At 44.2% G+C, this 23190-nt stretch overlaps 1 pseudogene; it reads left to right on the top strand.

Moving 5' to 3' along the window:
• The first annotated feature begins 5443 nt into the window (after positions 1-5443).
• LOC128331318 (zinc finger matrin-type protein 1-like) lies at positions 5444-22943 on the top strand (annotated as a pseudogene).
• Positions 22944-23190: the final 247 nt, after the last annotated feature.

The following is a 23190-nucleotide window of genomic DNA, read 5'->3' as shown; positions in this document are numbered from 1 at the left end:
GGTGTAAAAAAGGCCATTTGAATGTGCTTCTGAGTACATGCTTAGGATTGGAGTGCATGTGGCTAAAAGTCATACACACACACATGAATGACACACATCCTGTTCTTCCTCCAAAAAGGTCATGGTAGTGTACATGTTCTTCCTCCCCACTTTTATCCTCAAAACAATCCTGTGAGGCAGGTTTGGAAGGGAGAGAGTGTCTCAGCTAAAGTCTCACAGTGAGTTTCATGAGGGACACAAGACCCCCAATCCTAGACTTGACACTCTAATCACTACACCACACAAGGAGAGGAGAGCTGGTCTTGTGGTAGCAAGCATGGCTTGTCCCCATAGCTAAGCAGGGTCTGCCCCTGGTTGCATCTGAATGGGAGACTTGATGTGTGAGCACTGCAAGATATTCCCCTCAGGGGATGAAGCCGCTCTGGGAAGAGCAGAAGGTTTCAAGTTCCCTCCCTGGCTTCTCCAAGACAGGGCTGAGAGAGATTCCGGCCTGCAACCTTAGAGAAGCCGCTGCCAGTCTATGAAGACAATACTGAGCTAGATAGACCAATGGTCTGACTCTGTATATGGCAGTTTCCTATGTTCTCAGCTGTGTGCGTAGGATACAGGAGCAATCTGATGCAGGAGAAAAAGGAGATTCATTTTTAGCTGTGAAGCAAGCTAGTGGGAGGAGAGTGTTTAAGAGAGCCAGGGGCATAGGGAGCCAGGGGCATACCTTTAAGAGAGCCAGGGGCATAGCACGGATGGAGTGGGCCCAGAGACAAGATTTTAAAACTGAAGCTCAGCCCATGAAGTAAAGATAGATAGATAGATAGATAGATAGATAACCTATGTGCCACAATAGAACATCATCCTAAATGATTTTTAAAAAGGTTTTGTAAATTGTGGACGATGCAAGTCATTTAATGGTACTAGAGAAAGACATGCTGTTCTGGTAGCTCTAGGTCTTAACACTCACAGCAATTTCGGAGGATGAATACAACGGAAGGAAGCCCGAGCAGGTGCGTGGCTGGGGGAGTCAGTCATGTGACTTGCCTCTGGGGGGCCCCAGAATCAGCAGCTCAGACATTTAACTATTTTTAATTACCTTAAATTAAATTAAGTAATGGTTCTCAGTGGAAGGACCTCCTAGTCAGCCGGTATAGCTTTTAGGCAACTATGAGTCCTGTGCAGTGTTTTGTCCTAAGACCTTACTTCTTGTAAAGTCAGAGCCAGAAGTGGGGGGCTGGTGGTGAGATAAAATGTTTTCGTGCACCACACTCTGCGTGGCACATTATTTATGTGTGTGTGTGAGAGAGAGATGTGCACACACTGCCTTGATAGTGCTGCCCAGAACAAAACTCTTCCCGCTCACTGATGGTAAGAACTAGAGGGAACACTGGTGGGAGGGCAGGCATCTCGTGGAAACTGGTGGGGAGAGAGAACTTAAAACAGTGCTATTGTAGGGACTGAAGGGGAGGTTGTGGAGTGACTCATAGAGTGAATTAAGATGCCATCCGCTTCAGTTTCTAACTATCCTGCAGGAACTGGGCTACATAGGAACACATATATCCAAACTATTTTATTAGTATAGAATTGTGCATTCTTAATAGTTACAAGTGATACTTCATTTGAAGTATTTATAGTAACCTATCAGTAAAAAATTATCAAATGAAACCCCCAAAAGTATGGTGAAACCCACCCATTCTGCTCAAAACCTGGCGCCCTCCCCACACACATTCCACTGCCTTCTCAGTGCCCCCAGTCCGGCCCTGCCTGAGATCATAGTTCTGGCAATTAACTATATAACTATATAAATATAGTTCTATTCATATCATTATATTTATAAAGATATCGTTATAAGTATATCAATATTCACCGTATTCATAATGGGGATGTAAATGTGAGTGCACTAAATATTGTGAAGTGTGTTTGTGTGTGTATATCAGTGAGGAGCCCATTTTAAAATCTTGTCTCTGGGCCCACTCCAACCTTGCTACGCGCCTGTTCCTAATCAAATGCCAATACTTACAGCTATTAGGATTTTTTGAGATATTCTATACAGCAGAGGTTTTTTGGTTTTTGGTTTTGTTTGTTTTTAAGGTTACTAATGCTTGCTAAATATACAGGTCAAACAGACCTAAATATACAAGTCAAGCTTCACCTCTTGGGGTGAAGCCAGAGACTGTAGTTATGACAGAGCTAATGAATCAGAAAAATTGGCATGGACAGCAATGTGACCACCACAATGGAGGGAGATGAGACTCCAAGTCGAGTTCTACAGCTACAGGAAACTTCCAATGAACAGAGATCTACTGTGACAGACAGTAATAGTTCACTTGAGACATTAAATCAGCCTAACAGCATAGAAATGGACTGACACAACCAGTTACCAGCCACCAGAACACCTTTGCTTTTCAGATTGAAACAGCTTATGGAACATTCACATCAGTTGGACTCACCAGAACAGAAAGTGTAACTTTTTAGCCAGTCATTTTTAAATGAGGGGAAAACAACTTTTGATTAGAGTTTTCCTAAAATACAATATACCAGCTATAACATATGCATTGCGCTGCTCCAAAGACCAACTTCAAATGACATCTTTAATGTGTAAAATATATTAACAGATATTAAAATAACATCAATTTTCCTACATAACATACAAAACAAAACAAATGTTTTGGTGTAATACACCATCCTCAGGGCTCCATTTAGTATGCCAGCTGAAGGCACTGTAATACAGAAGCTGACAACCAAACGCAGCAAACAGATAATAGATACATTTATTATTTATATCTGTTGTATTCCACACTTCTTCCATGAAGCCCAGAGGTTCTTTTTATCCTCACAAAAACCCCAAGAAGTGGGTTAGGCTGAGATATAAGTGACTGGCCCAAGGTCACCCAGTGAGTTTCATAGCCAAGTGGGGATTTGAACTGGGGCCCTCCCGGACCTAGTCCAACATTCTGTTACACCATACATGAAGGAGGAGAGAGCAGACCTTTTTCAGAGAAGAGATTAAGAGTATTCACATGGCCTGTGGGCAGCTGGACGGCCAGGAGACAGGGTCCAACTCACCATTTCCCCCTAGACGATGGTGTGCCTCCTCTTTGAGTGCACTACCAAATGCAGTGTGCAATGAAAAAAGAAGCAAATAGACAAAAACAAAACAAAGAAACAAATGTGTGCTTTATTCTCTGTTTGCTGCTTTCATTTCTCAACTCCGTATTTAAGAGCCTTCAGCTGGTATTCTGAATGGAGCACTGAAGATAGTGTGTCATACTGTGTAACATTTGCTCCATTTTGTTCTAGCTTACACGTTTTGTGGAAAAATCTGTAACTTGTTTTAATATCTTTTAACATCTTTTATACATTAAAGAAGTCATCTGAAGTCTGTCTTTTCCTAAAAGCAACAAAACAAAAGATTCTTGTGCTTTCCGTGGTAAGACTAAACAGAAGTTTTTTTAAAAAATGACACCCAAGTTCCTAATCACGACTTAGTGAATGTTTAGATATGTGGCATTTATGCTTAGCATCCCAGTTGTGCCCTGTTATGCTGTTCATTCCTGGTACCTCTAGTTCACTCCCTGATCTGGGTTTATCTTCCACTGCATCTTAGGAACATAGGAGACTGCCATATAACTGAGTCAGACCATTGGTCTATCTAGCTCAGTATTGTCTTCACAGACTGGCAGTGGCTTCTCCAAGGTTGCAGGCAGGAATCTCTCTCAGCCCTATCTTGGTGAAGCCAGGAAGAGAACTTGAAACCTTCTGCTCTTCCCAGAGCAGCTTCATCCCCTGAGGGGAATATCTTGCAGTGCTCACACATCAAGTCTCCCATTCAGATGCAACCAGGGCAGACCCTGCTTAGCTATGGGGACAAGTCATGCTTGCTACCACAAGACCAGCTCTCCTGACTGATATGTTCATATGTTATACATCTAACACTTATGGGTTTACTTCATGCATCTGATGAAGCAGGATTAGCTACACTTTGAATCAGTTCTCTGTTGAGTACAGGTTCGGTTTTGGCTTTTTCCCTTTGGGAAATTAAAATACCAGACAGCACACACTCAAATATATAACATGTTAAAAATGAGAGTGGGAGTTAGGGGTGGAGGATAAAGGAGCACATTTGAACAGGTTAAAGCTTGGTTCAGTTCAGGTTCGATTACTTTTTGGCTCATTCAATCTCCGAAAAGTAATTTGGCCAGAATGTATGTGAAAAAGCCCAAACCAAACCTGTAAAAACCAAAACCGAACCAGAATGTATGTGAATAAAATTCTCTTATCTATAAATCCTGATCCAGCTATAGTCATGACTAAGCCAGAATGGAGTAAATTAGTCCTGACAAACTTAAGACTCATTACCTTCGGTGTAACCGGAAAGTTGATATAGTAGACGAATTTGTAAATAAATGGGTTTTGTTTATTAATTATTGGAATAATAATGTTAGCAAATCAGATCCATGCTTTCATAACATGTACTCCATGATTTAAAGTATGTTTTCTTTTTCTTCTGAAGATGTATGAGAGCCTTTTTATCTTGTGAATTTTGTAAATATTGTTACTACGAAATAAATTATATATAGTTTTAAAAACTGAAATAAATGGAGAATTCAATCTAAAAAAACAAACCAACAGCAGCATTTTGAATTGGACTCAGAAAAAAATTGATGTTCCAGAACTTGGTGCAAGATGTCCTCTCCAGGTTACACCTGTTGACAAGCGACAGTGTACCCCAGCAGAGGCACAGAGATAGGCAATTCTGCTAGACAAGTCTGTATTAGAAATCTCTACCCACACACCCACCCACTCAGAGCTACAGTTCTTGGGGGCCCAGGTCCGTGCCTTGTATGGAGATCATGTGTAGCAGTTTTTAATCTTTAAACCAATGTCCTCAGACTGAAACCTTAGCACTGTTGTGCCCATGAGACCATGTATGACTTCGATTTCTAAGATCTCCACATCAGCCTTTTGCACCAGTAACCCTAATGGCCACTAGGGGCCCTGGGAGTAGAGACAGATAGTTAGGGTCTCTTTCTCTTTCCTGTTTATCTCTGCTTCTATGACACCTCTATGGATAAACTACTCAGGAACTTCCTGGGAGTGACTTCCTCCTCCTCTTCCTCCTCCTCCTCCGTTGAGCAGCATGTTTCTAAAGATCTCTCTGACCAACATGTAGCCAGCTGTTAGATATAGGTCTTCTCTATCATCATGGATTTCTGAATAATGTAGATTAGTTAACCTTACATGAATCTCCATGGTTATCATTTACAAACTGTTGCCCCTGAGACTCTGTTAAATTCTGCTGTACAGGGAAAGAGTTAGCTCCTGAAATACTCTGCTATATAAGTAATTTCCTCAAACAATTCCAGCACTACATCCCAAATCCTGTAAGATGGCCTCTTTCCCTGAAAATGAGCCTGCTTTGTCCTTTATTGTCCAATTGGTCAAGGTAAGAATGGGAGATTCCTTGGGATCAGGGTCCCTGGAAGCTCTCAAGGATGAATTAGTATATTGGTGGATTCCTTGCTCCCTATTACTGACTTGGTCATGGAGTTTAAAAGTGGGCTTTCCAGCCAGGATAGCCTCATCTACCTTATCCCTTGTCAAAGCAATCTTACTTCTCCCTATGAGTGTTATTTCAGAACTATCCCAGAACTCATCTATTGTTACCAGAGTATCCTCTTCACAGCTTGCAGAGACTGGGACTTCAATGCCCCTAGGACCAACAAATGTAGGGCAGACCTATCATAAAATGGTTCAGAATAAAAAGGAGTATCTCTATATTTGGTAGTTCCTGCTTTAATGTCTCATCATGAAAAGTGTTATATTTGTGGCCAACCTGGTCTTTAGTTTCTTTAGTTTAGTACCGAACTAGTACTTAGTTCAGTTTAGTCCTCTCCCTATCAGGGACACAGTCAGGAGAAGCAATTTTCAAAATGCCTTGTTCAATCAAGGAACAAATAGCCGATAAAGTTGCTTGAGCCCCCATTAGAACTTTCTTTACTTGGGAGACAGTCCAATTCAGCCGATGCAAACTGTTGATCATTAATATCTGTCTCCCTCCCCAATGTAAGAAGCTATAGGTCAGAGCAATGTGGACTGAACTTGAAAACTACATAGCAGATCGCCTTCTCTCCATTCCTGATGCATTTGTGGTGATGGGTGATGACCTAAATGCCAGACTGGGCCCTGACGACCATGCACTCAACAGAGGGCCCATCCACCCAGCCCTGCTCCCGTGGCAAACGGGCTTCCTCTTATCTGTCCCTCTAAGGACCAAAGGTCAAATTATGCGGGTCTTTGTTTGAGTCTAATGACCACCAGACTTAACCTCTCCATTCTGAACAGCCCGTTTGAAAATGATCACCCTGCCAAGTTTACCTATCTCGCTGGCTCCAGAATGAGCCTGATTGATTACTTTATCACCTCAAGGAACCTGCTTCCTTCGGTGGAGAGATTTGAGGTTACCCTCAAATTTGACAGTGACCATCTTCCCATTTCGCTACTCCTGAAGCCTTTCATTTATCAGTTCCACATAGAGATCTACTACAACCCCTCCATATCCTTGGTGGGAAGAGCATACTGCCATGCTAAATGGTCACCACAACTGGATCAAGCACTACTTGCCTCTGACCACCTGCAATGCATCCAATCATCCCTACTAAATAATGACCCTACTTGTGCGCCTTTGGAGCTCTACAATGCCCTAGTCTAGGAACTACAGCAGCTCCTCTCTCGTAAGAACCGTGAGCCACGTGTACAGCGTCAATCGGCCTCCAAGCAATGGTTTGATAAGGACTGTGTTAACACCAAAAAGCCCTTGCCAACACCTATCAAGTCTATAAATCTAGCTCTGGTCTGTGGGCCGCACAGAATCTTCTTCAGCAGAAAAGACAGTACAAACTTCTGCTGGCCCGTAAGAAAAAAGAGGCCATGAAAGAGGCCTGGATGGGACTCATTCAGGCCGTTAGATCCAAAGACTCTGCCATGTTCCGGCGTCTTACAAAGCACTCTCCCAGCTATGGCCGAAATCACTTGGATTGTCATATTCATCCAGGAATCTGGGAGAAACACTTTCATGATTTATACAAAGACCCTGCTGCCGTTTGTAGAAGCTCCTCCTGCGCCATTGAGGATACTTCAGCATGGGCTCCGATGTTAACTTCAGAGATCCACAGTCTAGTTGCCCAACTAAGACCAGGAAAGGCTCCAGGTGAAGACCTTATTACACCAAAGGCTGTTAAAATAATCTGGACTTGTGGGCCCCTATCCTGGCATCACTCTTTACCTATATAGACACAAATGGTCAAATTCCCAAGGACTTGGGGGTAGTGATCATTGCCCCCATATTTAAAAAGGGCAAGAAGGATAATCCTGCCAATTACAGACCCATCCGTTTGCTCAACACCATCAGCAAACTTTATGCGAGACACCAGTACAGGAAACAGGGATTGGCTGGAACAGGAAAATCTCCTTGCTGAGGAACAAGAGCTCTGGGTGCCTACACATCTTCAGTTGCCTAGGGAAAGAGCACTATCGCCACAATTTGTGTTTGTACCCTCTCTCCCCCAGCCCTCTAAGACAGAGTGCCTTAGCATTCTTCCTGGTTCTGCTGGAAAGAGCATGTGCAAGCTCTCCTAGCCGCCTGACCTGGATTTAAAGGACAGGCATCAGGAGCAGAGAAGCCATGCATAGATGGGTAGACTATTACACCCCTGGTTTTCATCATCCTGCATTCAGGTTTTTCAGTATGACTGATAAATAAATGAGTCTCCCCTCTGTACTGATGGTTGTATCCTTAACCTTTTACTTTAGATGATACTTTGGATGAGGTAACAAGAAAAGAACTTTGCACTGACACATTCTGTAATGTTTGTGGGGCTGTGTTGCAGTTTGAATCGCAAAGGATTTCACACTATGAGGTAAGCATGAGATAGAACAGGCCTGCACAACATAAGGCCCAGGGGCCGGATTCGGCCCGCAGGGACTATTTTACTGGCCCCCAGGTATCCTGCAGCAACACTGGAGCTGGAAACTACCTTATTGTTACGGTCATTTGACCAGCAAAGAAACTACCTTATAGCGCCATCCTGTGCATGCTTTCTCAGAAATATGCTCCATGGTGTGCCCAGTGAGGCTTACTCCCATGTAAGCATGCCAAGCATTACAGCAAGAAAGCAACAACAATTTAGGGAGAGGAGAGGACTTGGCATTTGTTTGGGGCTGGCCTGGCATGCACTCCAGGGGCCCCACTGATTGAGCAGTGATAGGACCTATTCTCTGGCCACTGTCCTTGGTTGAAACCATGGGTCCATTGACAAGGAGAAGAGATCCACAAGTAACTAATAATATTTAATTTTAATGTCATAATGTGCTAAAAATTTGAGCTCGGCCCCTGCACATCAAGTTGTGGATGGTTCCGGCCCACCAGGGCATTTGAGTTGTGCAGCCCTGAGATAGAACATAGTAGTAGTGTTTGTTATCATCATCGTCCATATTTCCATGCTGCTTTTCAGTAACAACAGTTTACAAAGCAGTTTTTATGACTCCTTTTTCCCCAAACAAAGAGAAAATCCAGGGATAGTCACTCCTAGTCTGTTTCCTTGTGAGGAAAGAGTACTGGAGACTTGCAGCATTTTTGTAATAGCTCTGTATTTACAAACTGAACAAGCAGGCATCCACATAGTGCTACACTTTTTGTAGTCGTACTCTCTGACTCTTGGGGGATTTCCCCCCTTGACCTAGAGACTTAACCACACGTTTTATGGACCTCACCTTTCAAATTGAGCAAGCAAGCATTCAGACCTTTTACTGCCAGTTTAACTATTCTAGTTGTCAATCCGATGTTCTGTCTTCTCATTTGTCCTGTCTATTTTATTTCCTGCCTAACCAACTTGGCATTTCTGGGTGCATTTCATAAGGGCGTTTACCTGCCCAAATGGGAACTGTAGTAGATCACTAGAGTGCTCTTACACAGGTCTCATTCATGTTAATGGGAGCTTACACAGAAGAATGTCTGGCTTGAGATTTGCACACATGCCACCTCTGTCCCAAATATATTGTGCTGCTGCTTTCTGAATCAGGTATGAGCCATGAGAGCAGGTAAAGATGTACCCTCTGGTGATGTCCCCCTCCTCTGAAATGCAAACTCTCCTCAAAATTTGCGAGTGTTGAAGTCTATGTGTCTTCTGAAAAATAGGTAGATCCTGATTTTAAACGATGGCCTATATTTTCCAGGGTAAAAGGCATGCTCAAAAAGTCTGACTTTATTTACAAATGCGCAGTGAACAAGAGGAGGGAAAGGAACCCAATAAGCAGAAGAAACAATACGTGAATTTCCAGGTGATGTTACTCTTCCACTGCATTAACAATGCTGTTCTATGGATAGTTGCTTATTAACATGTAATTACCAACCTTTTCAGACCAGGGGTGAGCTTTTTAACCACAATCCGCAGCATGGGACCCACTCAGTTTTTGTTCTCATTTTTTTACCATGTATGCCCACGTTCTCATTTTCTTTCCTCTTGCCCTCGAAAAAGAGAGAATATCATCAGGGCACAACTCCTCAGTTGAACACTAGCAAATTAAATGCCTCCTTTGGTTTCAGATGGACCCAAATGTGGACAGAAACACATACTGCAGGCTCTGCAATATGATCTTCACATCCACAATTGTTGCTCAGTCCCACTACCTGGGAAAGATCCACACCAAGAAACTGAAGCAGCTTTCAGGAGATCAGGCTCAGCAGGCTACGCAGAGGTGAAGACCCTGTCATTTTTATGTTCTCAGTGATTTGCTATGATTTGCTGTCCCTCTTTCTGGGGTGAAACCTTCCTTTTAATCAGAGAAGTATCATTTTAATCAGAGAACTAATGGGGTCCAAAGGAATTGCCTTCCTTCTCTTCCCACATTCCCATGCCGTTTAATCCAATGCAGGCGGAAGGGAGGGAGCAGTGACCAACCACTTGCAGGCATAGTCACATTCAGAGAGGCCCACCAATAAAACTAGTTCTCAACCAGGGAGAGAGAAGCCCATTAAAAAGAGCTGGGGGCAAGTGTTTCAGGTGACCTTTCTTGAGATTGCAGAGCTACAAGGACACATTCCCTCTTAATTTATTTATTTTTTACATTAATTAATTCCATTACATTAATTACATTAATGTAACATCCCAAAGAGAGCAGGGCTGCTACTCCCATTTCTTTCTCCTTCCCCCACACCCCGCCTTCTCAGCTGTTTCAGTAGGGAGACATTCTATGCAATGGACTTTTGCAATGGACCTTTCTTCCACTTTGTCCCAGGTCCTTCTGTGACTCCAGCTCTGCCAGAGTCAACTGCTGAGAAGACCTCACAGGAGACTGATGCTGAAGACCCATCTTCATCCTCTGGCATAACACTGGATCTGGATGACCCAGAGAAGTATTGTAAGCTCTGCTCAGCATCTTCTAACAACCCACTCATGGCTCGTCAGCATTATGTGGGCAAGAAGCACAAGAGGAACGAAGCACGCAAGAAGCTGATGGCCGAGATAGGGAGCGAGGCAATCCCTATGGAATCCAAGGCCAATGGTAAACAAACAGTATGGAGAGGAGACACTTCGTCCACTTTGTCTTAACTGAGCATGAGTGTATGATGAGAAGGCACCATGTGCTTTTTATTGTATTTATTTTTCATTTGTTTTGTTGATTTGAATTGTAATTTGCCTTGAGTCTGCTTTGCAGAGAAAAGCGGGATATTCACTTTATTATAAGTAAATATGGTGCAGTGACTGTGGCTGGACTGCATTGCTTCATATTGCAGGTGGGGCATTGAATTTTTGAACCCTCCCCTGCAGCATGAAAAAAGTCCTTGCCCAAATGAAACCAACATAGCAGGGGGGGAAAGTCTCACATTTTCTATAACTTGTTACTTATCAATGTGTAGAATTTATTTTTACATGAATGAGCATTCAGATATTCCATCCCCAGAATCAGTAGAGTCCTTTCCAGCAACAGATTTATCACATTATATATTTCAATCAGTAATAGCATTAATTCCTAAGGCACTAGGTACTGTATTTGTATATGGAGATCTGTGTTTTTCCAGTTGTTTTAGCAATAATTGTTATCGGTTTTTGTTCTGTTTTGGGTGTGCAGTCTTTATACCTGTTGTCACATATGTGTTGTTGTGCAGCTGCAAGACAATGTGAGACTTTTTTCTGGACCTTTTCGGCTTCTTGGCAAAAATGTCCTGCACAAAAGGGACAAGATGCTGGGGAGGGAGGTCATATTTATTGCATCCTCTCTAAACATTGTTCTGTTGTGTTTTTTAGCAGTTGGGGTTGGCAACTATGTGTGCCCCATATGCAGCATTAGTCTCACATCCATAGAAATGTACCAGTCTCACATGCAAGGAAATAAGCATCAGATTAAGTAAGTGTTCTCCCAGCTGTTCATCAGTAGCTCTGAAGTTGCATTGACAATTTGGGCTGTGAAGTTGTGTATGTGTGTATTTCTTGTCAATAGATGCTGGTGTCCATTTATCCAGTTTACAGATTCCTTTCTAAATTTATCACCCAGTATACTGATGCTGGGATCCTTGAGTGGTATCAGTATTTTCCTGACATTTACTTTTCCTCTCTTTGGCAGGATGACTTTGTTGGATTGGTATTATTGATGTGAACCTTGTAAGATGTAAAAGAGTGAAGGAGGGATCCCCTCAGATAATGTTCCCTAAAGAGAAATGAGCAGGAAAGCACTCCCTTGCAGCATGGGCAGATTGTCTTCCTATGCTAGTTCAGTATCTGGCAAGAAGCATATTGTTCCAAACATTTATATTGTCACTATTGTATAGACTGTCCACCCTGATTCTGGTGTCATGCTTGTGCATTTGGGGATGCCTCTGGTTTCAGTTTCTCCTTCTGAGCCTAATTTGACCCTGATATGCTTTGTACCGATCTATGCCCAATATTAGGAAACAGTTACAATTCTACTAGTATTGATCTCTGCCCAATGAGCTCTTCAAGATCAGGTGTCCTCAAGTGTCAAGTAAATGTCTTCAGTAGAGAACAACATGAATTTGATTTTGTAATTCAATTTGAACTCAAATCAAATCGCAAAACATTCAAATCAATTCATTGAAACAGTGGCCATTGCCAGCTGTTTCAATGAATCAACCCAAATCGATTCGACTCATTCATCCATAGGGAACAATAGGAAACTCAAATCACCCCATTGTTCTTCATGGGTCTTTCCTAGGGATACCAAAGTGGGTTGCATGGTGGGTGCTACCTACCACCCAGTCCACAAAAGAAATGGGCAAGTGGGCAATTTTTAACAAAAATTTAACCTTTCCCCCAAACCCCATAGGATCCTGTGGGTGGGTGGGTAGATATTGGCGGAACTGCTGATTCACTTGGCCCTGCCAGGGACACCATGGTCCTGGACCGGGAAACAGCAGAGATATGCTGGTGCTAGGGATTGACTGTGCACTAGCAGTAGGCATTCAAGCACCCTCCTCCTGGTTGCGCCCCAGCCTCCTCTCCTCTCTGCTTGCCTAACCTCTGCAACCAGGAGGTCCCTCCACCTGAGCAGCTTGTCAGGGATGACAGCTTTGCCCTTCATCCTTGGGTCACATAGGCAGGACAAATGTGCTGCCTATGCACCCAAGGGGTTGCTGAGCCAATCCAGCACTCCAGTCTTCGGTCTGAAGCTCACCTATCATCTTCTGGAGGTGAAGAACGGCTGGCAAAGCCTGGCTCAGCATTGCTGTCTCGGCACACAAGCTGTTTGTGGCAACAAAGAACTTCTTGAGTGCCAAGAAAACCTTGGAAAGGAGCGCCCAGTCCTGGTTGGATAGGTTGCACACTTCCAAGCCATGCCTCCTTTCCAGGGTGTGGATGGCCAGTTCTTGCTCTGACAGGTACCGGAGCAAGAGAAAGGTGGAGTTCCACCAGGTCGGAACATCCTGAGGAACAGGTGTTCAGGTAGATGGAGCTCAAGCTGCCTCTCCTTGAGCATCCACCTACCCTTTTTGCTCCAGTAGGAGAAAGGTGCTATCTTGCGGCAGCTCTCCACAAGAGCAGCCGTAGCAGCAGCAAGATGGTGCCCAGCACCTGCAGCATGCATGTCTCACCTGGTTGCAACCCCAGAAGGGCCAAGTGCATCCCACATGACCAGGTTCAGAGTGTATGCCACACAATCAATGGACACAAACTAACCCTGCTCAGCTGCCTTACTGATATTGGCAGCATTGTTGGTGACCATGAACCCCACCATTTTCATGTGATGGAAAGCCTTGGAGCATTGAAAGAGGATTAGTTTGTATGTTGTTGCAAGCAGGCTGCAATGCCCTCTCTGCAAAGGAGAGAGGGAGCACACAGCCCCTCCCATCTTAGCCAACAGAGGCTACCCCTGGTTCGGCTCTGAGGTGATGGATCAATCGGGAGTGAGGAAGAGAAGAGACATCACACACAACTGCAGTTTTATAAATTTTATTAAGGCAAATGGTTACATCTAAGCAGTTAAGCAAAATCAATCAATTGGTTTTCTACCTCAGTGTAGTGTAGTGTTTTCAATAGCAGTTAAAATAATTTTCCCTCACTAGAAATGAATAGCAGTTGAAATCATTTTCTCTCTCACTAGCAATAAAGAGCAGTTGAAATCATTTTCTCTCTCACTAGCAATGAACCCTGTATGTGTGTTATCTTGCAGTTGTTCTTAGCTAAGACACAACAATTATAGTTTCGATTTTAAGCAGAGAGAGGGAGAAAAGAGAGCAAAAATCCACGTGTGAGAAGGTGAGGGGATGGGTGAGGAGGAAAGAGCAGAGATGGGAGGAGGTGCCCATGCTGGCCTCCGGCCAACAGTCCAGAGTGAATGAGATGAGAACAGAGAAAGGGGAGGAAGAATAGGGAGAGCAGGCTAAAGTGAGTACGCTGACTCAGTGAAAGCTGACAGACACAACCTAAGGAAGAGAGTAGAGACCGAGACCTTTCTAGGAAGCAGAAAGGAGAGAGAAAGTGGTGTGTGTGTGTGAAGTTGGGCAGGGATGTTCGCTTAGAAGATGCTGGGCTGAAGGCAATGTCTGCAAGTATAATTACCGGGTCCTGTAGGCCAGCATCGGCTGTGAGATTCAGTCAATCAATTAATCCTTTATTATGGTCAGAGACCAGCATAAAATTAATACACATTAAAAATTACAGGTAACAAAGCTAAAATTAAGGATGATTGCAGTTTAAGATTTTTTAAAAATAATAGATATTAATTTGTCGTCAAAAGGCTAAAACTATAACTAAAAATACACATTTGTACTAAAGTTATTAAAAAATAAAGAAGATAAAATGTGGTAATAAGTTAAAAAGGGAGGGTATAAAACTGTATAGTATACAAAGCAATAAAAAGACAATGGAATGCAATAAAATGCAGTAAATAAAATGCAATATAATGCAATAAAACAATGGGTATAGAGGCGTGGGCGAGTGCGATATCAATCCACAGTAATCAAGAGTCAGATTAGGGGGGCTCATCGCCTATCATCCTTCGCTGGATGCCAATCGCAGCGGCACAGAACTTGGCAACGTTCTTTGTAATGGCAGAGTTAGAGTCAGAGAGCAATAAATGATTATAGAATTGACTCATATGTCCCGGGAACTTACTTAGCAATGGGGAAATTAGGGCAGCACATATGTCTCTATAGAACAGGCAAAATAGAAGGACATGCTCAATAGTTCTGATCTGTTCCAAGCCACAGGGGCATAAATGCTCAGCAAATGGGGTCTTTCTGTAACAGCCCTCCAGTACTGCTGAGGAGAGACCATGGCAATGGGCCAAAGTGAACGCCCTTCTTTGGTTTGGGAGCTCCAATTGAGTGAGGTATGCTGCAGGAGAGGTCAGATATCTAAGTTCTTCATTGATATAAAATGTTGAGACACTGCTGATGTCCATTTGGTGCTCAGTGTCTGTAATGTGCTGCTTAATTATTGTTTTTGCCTGATCGTAGCCCTTGGTGAGCAGGGACGGAGGGAGAGGCCTTGTCTCAATTGCCTGAGCCCAGGTAGATTGATAATCATCATGAAGGGTTAGCGGGGCAAGGCCAATTGGGCAAAAGGATAGTCTAAGCCAATAGGAGAGAGTGGCCATCCACACCCTAGCCTCAGTCTTGATCTGGCCTGACTCCAGGTGAAGAGTGGAATTGGAGACACATCTTGGTACTCGAAGCTCTACCCTCAAGAACTTAGATTGTACATGTTCCAGGGTCATAATATTTGGAAAGGGACCCAGCTGGGTGCCATAGAGTATTTGAGATAATGACTTGGCTTGGAACAGTTTGAGAGCGGCGGGAAAAGAGTGGCCTCCTCTTGCACACATGAACTGAAGGATAGCAGAGGAGCTTTTCTGAGCATTTAAGGCCACATGGTCTCCGTGGGCTTTTCTAGAGCCACCAGAGTGAAAGACTACTCCCAGGTATTTAAAATGAGTCACTTGTTCGATCTTTATGTCCCTTGATCCTCCAGGAGAAGATCTTGGGCCTCCTAGCAAAGGCCATGATTTTAGTTTTGTGATAATTGATTTCCAGGCATTCTTCCTTACAATGCAGCAACGGGGCCCTCAGCGCTCTTCTAAGGCCAGTGGGGGTCCTTGAGAGGATGGCCGCATCATCTGCATATAATAGGATGGCTATATGTCTCCCCGCGAGCTTTGGAGGGTGAAAATAAGTATTGCTGAGCTGGCCGACCATTGAGTTGCTATAGAAATTGAATAGGAGTGGGGCCAGAATACATCCTTGCTTGATGCCCTTCTGTGTTAGAATAGCACTTGTAAGGTGACCTTGTGGATTGCATCTCACTTTGAGCGAAGTATCTAGGTGCAGGGTTCAAATGAGGTGTAGCAGGCGCCAGTCAATTGTGGAGGCCTCCAGCTTCTCCCATAATTTGGCATATGAGATGGAATCACATGCTGCTTTGAGATCAATAAAGGCAGCATATAGTGAGGTCACCCTACCGGAGGAATATTTCTCATCATCAATTTTATTATAGCCGAGGAATATTTCTCAATGAGGTGCTGTAGGACTAGGCATTGATCAATAGTAGAGCGCCATTCCCTAAACCCTGCTTGTTCCTCCGCAAGGAGCTTTTCTTGTTCTAGTCAATCCCTAAGTTTCCCATAAAGGTGTCTTGTGTACAGTTTATTAATGGTATTAAGTAGACTGATAGGTCTATAATTGGCAGGATCATCTTTCTTGCCCTTTTTTGAAGATGGGGACAATTACAAGTCCTTGGGGATTTGGCCATTTGTGTCGATGGAGGTAAAGAGCAATGCCAAAATAGGGGCCCACCAATCCAGGTTGTTTTTGACAGCCTCCGGTGGAGTGAGGTCCTCCCCTGGAGCCTTTCCTGGCCTCAGTTGGGCAACAAGGCTGTGGATCTCTGAGACTGACACCGGGGCCCACACTGGGGTGTCCTTAATAGCACTAGAGGAAACTCTGAAAGCAGCAGTGGGATCTTTATATAAATCATAAAAGTGTTTCTCCCAGGTCCCTGGATGAATGTAGCAGTCCAGATGATTTGGTCCATGACTGGGAGAGGACTTTGTGAGACGCCCAAACATGGCCAAATCCCTAGATCTAGCAGCCTGGATTAATCCCATCCAGGCCTGTTTCATGGCCTCTTTTTTCTTGCGGACCAGCAGAAGTTTATACTGCTTTTTCTGCTGAAGAAGATTCTGTGCAGCCCTCAAATCAGTGCTGGTTTTGTAAACTTGATCAGGCAAAAATAGGTGTTTGTGAGAGCTTTTTTGGCAGTAACACAATCCTTGTCAAACCAGTGCTTGGAAGGCGGTTGATGCAGGGCACGAGGTTCATGGGTTCTGCAAGAGAGGAGCTGGTGTAGTTCCCGGACTAATGCTTTGTATGACTCCAGAGGCGTAGTAGGGTCATTGTTTAGATGAGTGTATAGAATGCAAACAGTCAGAAGCAAGTAGTTCACTAAGCTCTTGATCCAGCCGTGGTGACCATTTGGCGCGGCAATATACTCCCTCTGCTGAAAATATAGAAGGATTGTATTGATTCTCAATGTGTGATTGATGAATGAATGGTTTTAGGAGTAGCGAGATAGGGAGATGGTCACTATCAAATTTAGGAATAACCTCCATCCCTCCACTAACGGAAGTAGGTTCCCTGATGTGATGAAATAGTCAATCAAGCTCATTCTGGTGCTGGCGAGGAAGGTGAACTTGGCAGGGTGGTCTTTTTCGAATGAGCCGTTCAGAATGGAGAGGTCAGGCCTTGTGGCCATTTGGCTCAGGCAGAGACCCGCATAGTTTGACTTTTGATCCTTGGAAGGGCAGATAAGAGGGGGTCTGTCTGCCTCGGTGCTGGGTGGATAGGCCCTATGTTGAGAATATAAGGTGTAGTCATCCAGGCCTATCCTAGCATTGAAGTCACTGCCCAGCACCACATATGCTTTGGGATTGGAGTAGATGAGATCTGCTACATAAGAGTTCAGTCCACAAAGTTCTGACCTGTGATTCTCTGCATTGAGGAGGGAGGTAGATGTTAATTATCAGCAGTTTGCATCGGCTGAATTGGACCAGGACAGCCATCGCAAATTGCTTAGTTGGTGGAAGCAGTCTTGAGGATGCGCGCAGCGAGGTAGCAATAAGCACACCCAAACCTCCTTTGCATCTGCCACGGCCTACCCCGGGTACGGCTCCAACAGTATATGAATGGAAGCCATTGAGTGAAAGGTCCCCGGTAGTCCAGGATTCCTGTATCAGTATAATATCATGGCAGGCTAAATAGATTCTAAAAGAGGGGTCTGAGATAGAAGCGTGCCAGCCATTGACATTCCACGTGAGGACCTCAATTTTACGCTGGTCTGCTGAATATCATTGGATGTCTGGTGGAGTGCTATCAAAATTTTGGGCGCTCACTGTCACTTCTGTCCTTTCGACCAGCTGATCTGGATCCAGCCCAAGCAGGGTGGTAAGAGAGGCCATCGTGCTCTCCGCTTCTGGTATGCTATCTTGAGGGTTCAGCTCTGGTGTGCTATCTTGAGTGGGGGGCGGGAACCGGGCCTTACACCCAATGTAGTAGTATCTTCTGCAACTTCCGGGTTGGTCTGGGCGCCTATGTCTGAAAATGCATCAGTAGGGGCCTGGATATGCATTGGGCCATGGGAAGTTCTAAGTCTCCCATGATGTTCAGTTGCGCCTTGCTGGTCAGAAGCAGGTCAATTCCCCGCTCAAGCACTATGGGTGACACTTCTCCTGAATCAGCAGAGGGTTGTTGTGATGTCTCTGTGGATGAGGTTATCACTAGGGGAGTCGCTGTGAGATTCAGGAATGGAGAGCTTGAGTGCACAGAGAGGCTTCCACCTGTCCAGGTGGCTTGGCAGAGTAATTGAATATGCAGGAATGGAAGTCCCTCCGATCTTAGAGACCAGAGCAACTTCAGCAATCTGCTAGGCACGAGTTGCCTTCATAGGATAGGGGCTACATGCTACTCCTCCCATGGAGTGAGAGCATGCCTTCCCTTGTCCTCCCTTATTGGGTGCTGGTGGGTGGATTGAGTGGAGAGACCCCCCCTACTTCATCTCTTCCTCCCTGTCTGACCTTTCTTTTTTGGGTGTGTGAGTGTGTGTGGCCTCTTTATTCCTTTTCCAGGCGCGTTATCCATATCTCATATCAGAAACAGTCATATCATTTCTCTCTGTGTCTGCAGTCTGATATCAGCAACTCCGGTTCCCCCCAAAACCCTCTTACCATATTTAGTGAAGGAGACTACTATTTGGGGGGTTCATATCCGGCACTCGTTTACTGAATCAGATGGAGCTGTTTCCCTTTTGATGTTCTCAAAACATTCCTGTCTCTGTCCAGATAGACAGGTTTGTGGTAATCTCAAAGCAGAGTTGTTGCCTTTTAGTCCCAAGAAATGTGTTAAGAGAGAATATGCAAAGGGTTTTAGCAATTAATTGTGTGAATATCATGTACCCCTAAAATATGTAGGTACTGATATCTATGTGTTGCTTCCTAAGACCTTTTAAATATGATTACTCTCAACATTAGCAAATTTCAAACTGGGTCGCATGATTACCCTTGGCATAGCAAAATGCATAAACAAGTTTCAGAGCCAGGAGGGGCGAGTCTTTTCTCTTCTTGTCAGGCCTTGACTATAGAACACACAATTCCATTCAGTTACTTTGGCTCAGCAGAGCCAAAGTTCACCCTCCACTTGCCTACAAAATGACAATCCCAGGTACAGGCCTAAGCTTAGCCCTTTGGGCCCTCAGTGCTGGTCCCAATTCAACCAGTGTGTTCCCCACAATGTAAGTTCCTGACTAGTGTCAGGTACAGGGCCTGGTACAGGGAGGGCACCACCCACAGGCTGAAAGTTGTGTGTGAGGGGATGTTGTAGTCAGAGGGAAGCCGTCAGAAGCATTCACCACCTGGAATGGCTGGTTTTCCAAAGCGTTCATCTCCCCAATGGCCCGGGTGATGAGATGAGGCTCTGAGCGAGCAGACCACTTGCTTACCGACTGTGCCCCCTGCGCAGGCAACTTCCCTAGCTTGGGTGCAGGAGCAGGAGCCTTGCCGCTAACCGAGGACACACCCGGCCTATTGCTGCCAGCAGGAGCAGGAACCCCCAGGTGATGGCGTTGCGGGTGTTGCAGCATCTCTGACAGCATCATATAGTTTTATAGTTTTAATATTTTAATGTTGGGTTTTTTAATGATTTTAATGTTAATGGTTTTAATGTTTGAATGATTTTGATTATTTTATTGATTTAATGTTTAAACAATTTTAACTGTAAACCGCCCAGAGACGCAGGTTGTGGGTGGTATAAAAATAGGTTAAATAAATATAATTAAGTAAGTAAATAAATACATAAATAAATAAATAATACGCTTGGGGTGCTTCACCCTGCTGAGCTACAATGGATGCAGGCAGCATGGTGTGGGTCACCATGGCAGAGTTCAAAGTAGTCCCACACCAGGCTGTTGTCAGTCCGGGACAGTTTTGGTAGTGGTGGTACTGGGGCTACTTATTCATTCTGGAGGCTGCCACCATCACCGCACTCCATCCAGGGCTGAGAAAGTCCAGGAAGCGGAAGTGCTTCCTGCTCCTCCTCAGTCTCAGATGGGAAGTGGGGGTCGTGCTGCCAACAGCGACTGGGGAGGATGGAGAAAATGATCTGGCTGGCTTACACCTCCTCCACTGCCACGGGAAGAAGAGCTTCTTCCCAGACAAGGGAGGGCCTCACAGCGCTGTGAGACTTTGTCTCCTTTTTTGCTTCTCTATAGCAACATGAGAGATGATACATTGGAGAGACTTCAGAATACCAGTCTCAAACATCTCACTCAGCCAAGTTTCAGCCTTTGTATTAATTTCATTTACCCCAGCACAGGAAGTTTCTCCATTTGATTGTAATAGGGATTAGGGGTGTGCAAGGAACCGGCTGGTCTGGTTCAGTTCAAGTTCGAAGTTGACCTGAACCAGACCAGGCCAGTTTGGTCCAGCACCCCTTCAACACCCCCCTCCTGCAATGCAGTCTGGGGTGCGGGGGCATGTTGGTGAATGAAATGTTTTAAAAAATTAATTTACCCCCTCAGGGAGGTTCTCGGGGGGTGGGTCCACGGAGGTTCCCCCTCCCCGTGCAAACCTTCCCACCTTCAAAAATGGTCCCATTCCCCAATCACGGAGGCTTCCAAAATGGCCACCACGCCAGTGGGGAGAAAGGCCCAAATGGGGCTGTTTTTGAAGGTGGGAAGGCCGGCGGGGGAAGGGAAACCTTCGCGGACACCCCCACCACCTCGGAGAACACACACACCCCCGAGGGGGTAAGTTTTTTTAAAAAAAATTAAAATTTCATTCGCGAATGAGCCAGTGGGGTTCAATCCAGGGTTGAGCCGAACCAGGGTGGTTTGGCTCGAGCCCAAGCCTTCAAACAAACCCGTTCATTTTTGAACGGGTTCAGCTTCAAATGTGTTTGCACATTCCTAATAGGGATAGGGAGCCACTGGTTCTAATATCAGGCCTTTCCACTCCTCTGAAGGATTCCACTGAGTGCATGGTGGGCATAATTGTCTATGTATGTTGTTTCTCAGCTGTGCTAAGCTGACAAAAATAAGTTGCCAAAAATAGGTTCAGTTGACCATGGCTGCAATCCTGAACCTATGTATGAGAGAGTAAAGTCCACTGAACTCAGTAGGACTTACTTCCAAGCTAACTTGTTTTGGATTAGACTTTATTTGTCTTGGTGGTGCTAAGGTAAAACTTCAGTCATTCTGAGATAATTATGGCTCAGAGCCGCTTCTATTTTTCTCCTCGCTGCTGGCTCACTTCCTGCACAGTGAAATGTGGATAGTTCAGCACTGCCCATGCCGCTGCATATGCTCAAACCCTGGCCACACTGTTGCAGAACAAGGCTGTTCCACTGCAACTTAAAATTGTGCTATCGCCGTTGTACAGTGCAACACCCATGATTTCCAATGAGTGCTATGTCACACAGTTGCACAATTTTTTAAGTCCTCCTGTTCCACAACAGCCCCAGTGGAGTTTGAGATGCACACAACAGTGTGGCAGGTGCTGAGCCATCTGTGTTTTGCTGTGCAGAATGTGAATCAGCATATTTATTTAGAAAAAGCTTTTTGTGTCAATTTGGTTCACATTTTCTTTTGTTTGATCTTTGTAGAGAAACCATGGTTGTCAATCTAATGAAGAACTCCAAGAAAACATACAATTCTTTCCAAGATGAACTGGCAGATTACATTAAAGTGCAAAAAGCAAGAGGACTGGAACCAAAAACTAATTTTAGGAAGCCAGAAGATGAGTTTCAAAATGAAGAGTTTGAAGCCATCAATGGTCATGAGGAGGACTTTGCATTTAACCAAGACCAGTTTTCCTATGATACTTATGAACCAGATCAGCATTCCCTTTGTTTTTCCCCAGAAATGTGTGCACCTTCACATTCTGTTGAAAACAGATTGTCACATTGGTCACCAGCTCATGAGGACCTGCTAAAACTAGAAAATGCTCCTATGTCTCAATGCAACACAGAATGTTATTCAAAAAAGCAGACGTCTCACTTGACGACATAAGAAGTTGACAATTGTGCCCCATCATCTGCTGAATCCAGTGATGGATGCAAGCCCGTGTCTGCAGAGAATAGCTCTAGTTCTCATAGAAGAAGCTGAAAGCTGCCAAAGATGCACAAAAAAGAGAAAGAATGTACCAGAGAGTGACGAGAATCCTCATCAACAGCTTCCAACGCCCAAAAGAAAACAGCACAGTGAAGAAGAAACAGACTCAGGAAAGGACAGTGAGAACCAAAAGCGAAAGAAAGATAATGCAATTTCAGTGACTGAGTGAAAATCAAAGCACAGTAAAGACAAAGGAAATAAAGAGAGTTCTTCTGAAAAGGAGAGCAGGAGACACAAGAAGGAGAAAAAAAAGGCTGAAGCCCACGGACCAACAGAGGAGGAAATGCTCTGGGACGAGTCTATCTTGGGATTCTGACTGAGATTTTTCTAAGTAACTTCATGTTCATTTGTAGTCTGAGCTATGGTGCACTTCTATGTTTCAATTAGTGATTAATTTTTAATTGGTCATTCAGAAAGAATGGGTGATGGATATGACAGATCTCTTTACAAAGCACCAGAGAAGAATTTGAACTGGAATTAATACTCTCTGAAAGATAGTGATTTACAGTACTTTTCTAGAAATGCCACAAAGCACATTACGAAGTTAGTATGGAATGTAATTCCAACGGTATTCAAAAGTGGGCAGGATACATAGTTATGCATTGTCTTCAGTCATACCTGTATCTGTGTTGTTAAAAGCTTTATATGGAAGTACTGAATATGAAATATTCAGAAGGGGCTATGGATTGTCCAAATGCTTGTTAACAGGTTTTTTTCCCCCTATCCAGTTCTGAAAGTTTTTTTTAAAAAATGAAATAACCCATTAAACATATAAGGGTTGTTGAACGGGTTTGTTTTGTTTCCCACTCATAGTTCTCACTCAACATCTTGTTTATTTATCAACTGCCATAATTAGAATCCTTATTATTAACTCCAGGCAAAAGATATTGGCTGACATGTTCCACAATGAACCGTGGATGTTTCTGCAAAGCTGCTGCACCGCAGGCATCTACAACAAAGCCAGTGCTGTTGTTTAGGTGCACTCATGCACAAATATGTAAAATTACACAACTGTGCTTGTGTGACA

Source organism: Hemicordylus capensis, chromosome 6, assembly GCF_027244095.1.
Source record: "Hemicordylus capensis ecotype Gifberg chromosome 6, rHemCap1.1.pri, whole genome shotgun sequence".
Classification (NCBI taxonomy): domain Eukaryota; kingdom Metazoa; phylum Chordata; class Lepidosauria; order Squamata; family Cordylidae; genus Hemicordylus; species Hemicordylus capensis.
The sequence above is the reverse complement of the archived record's forward strand: the minus strand, read 5'-3'. Positions and strand labels throughout refer to the sequence as shown.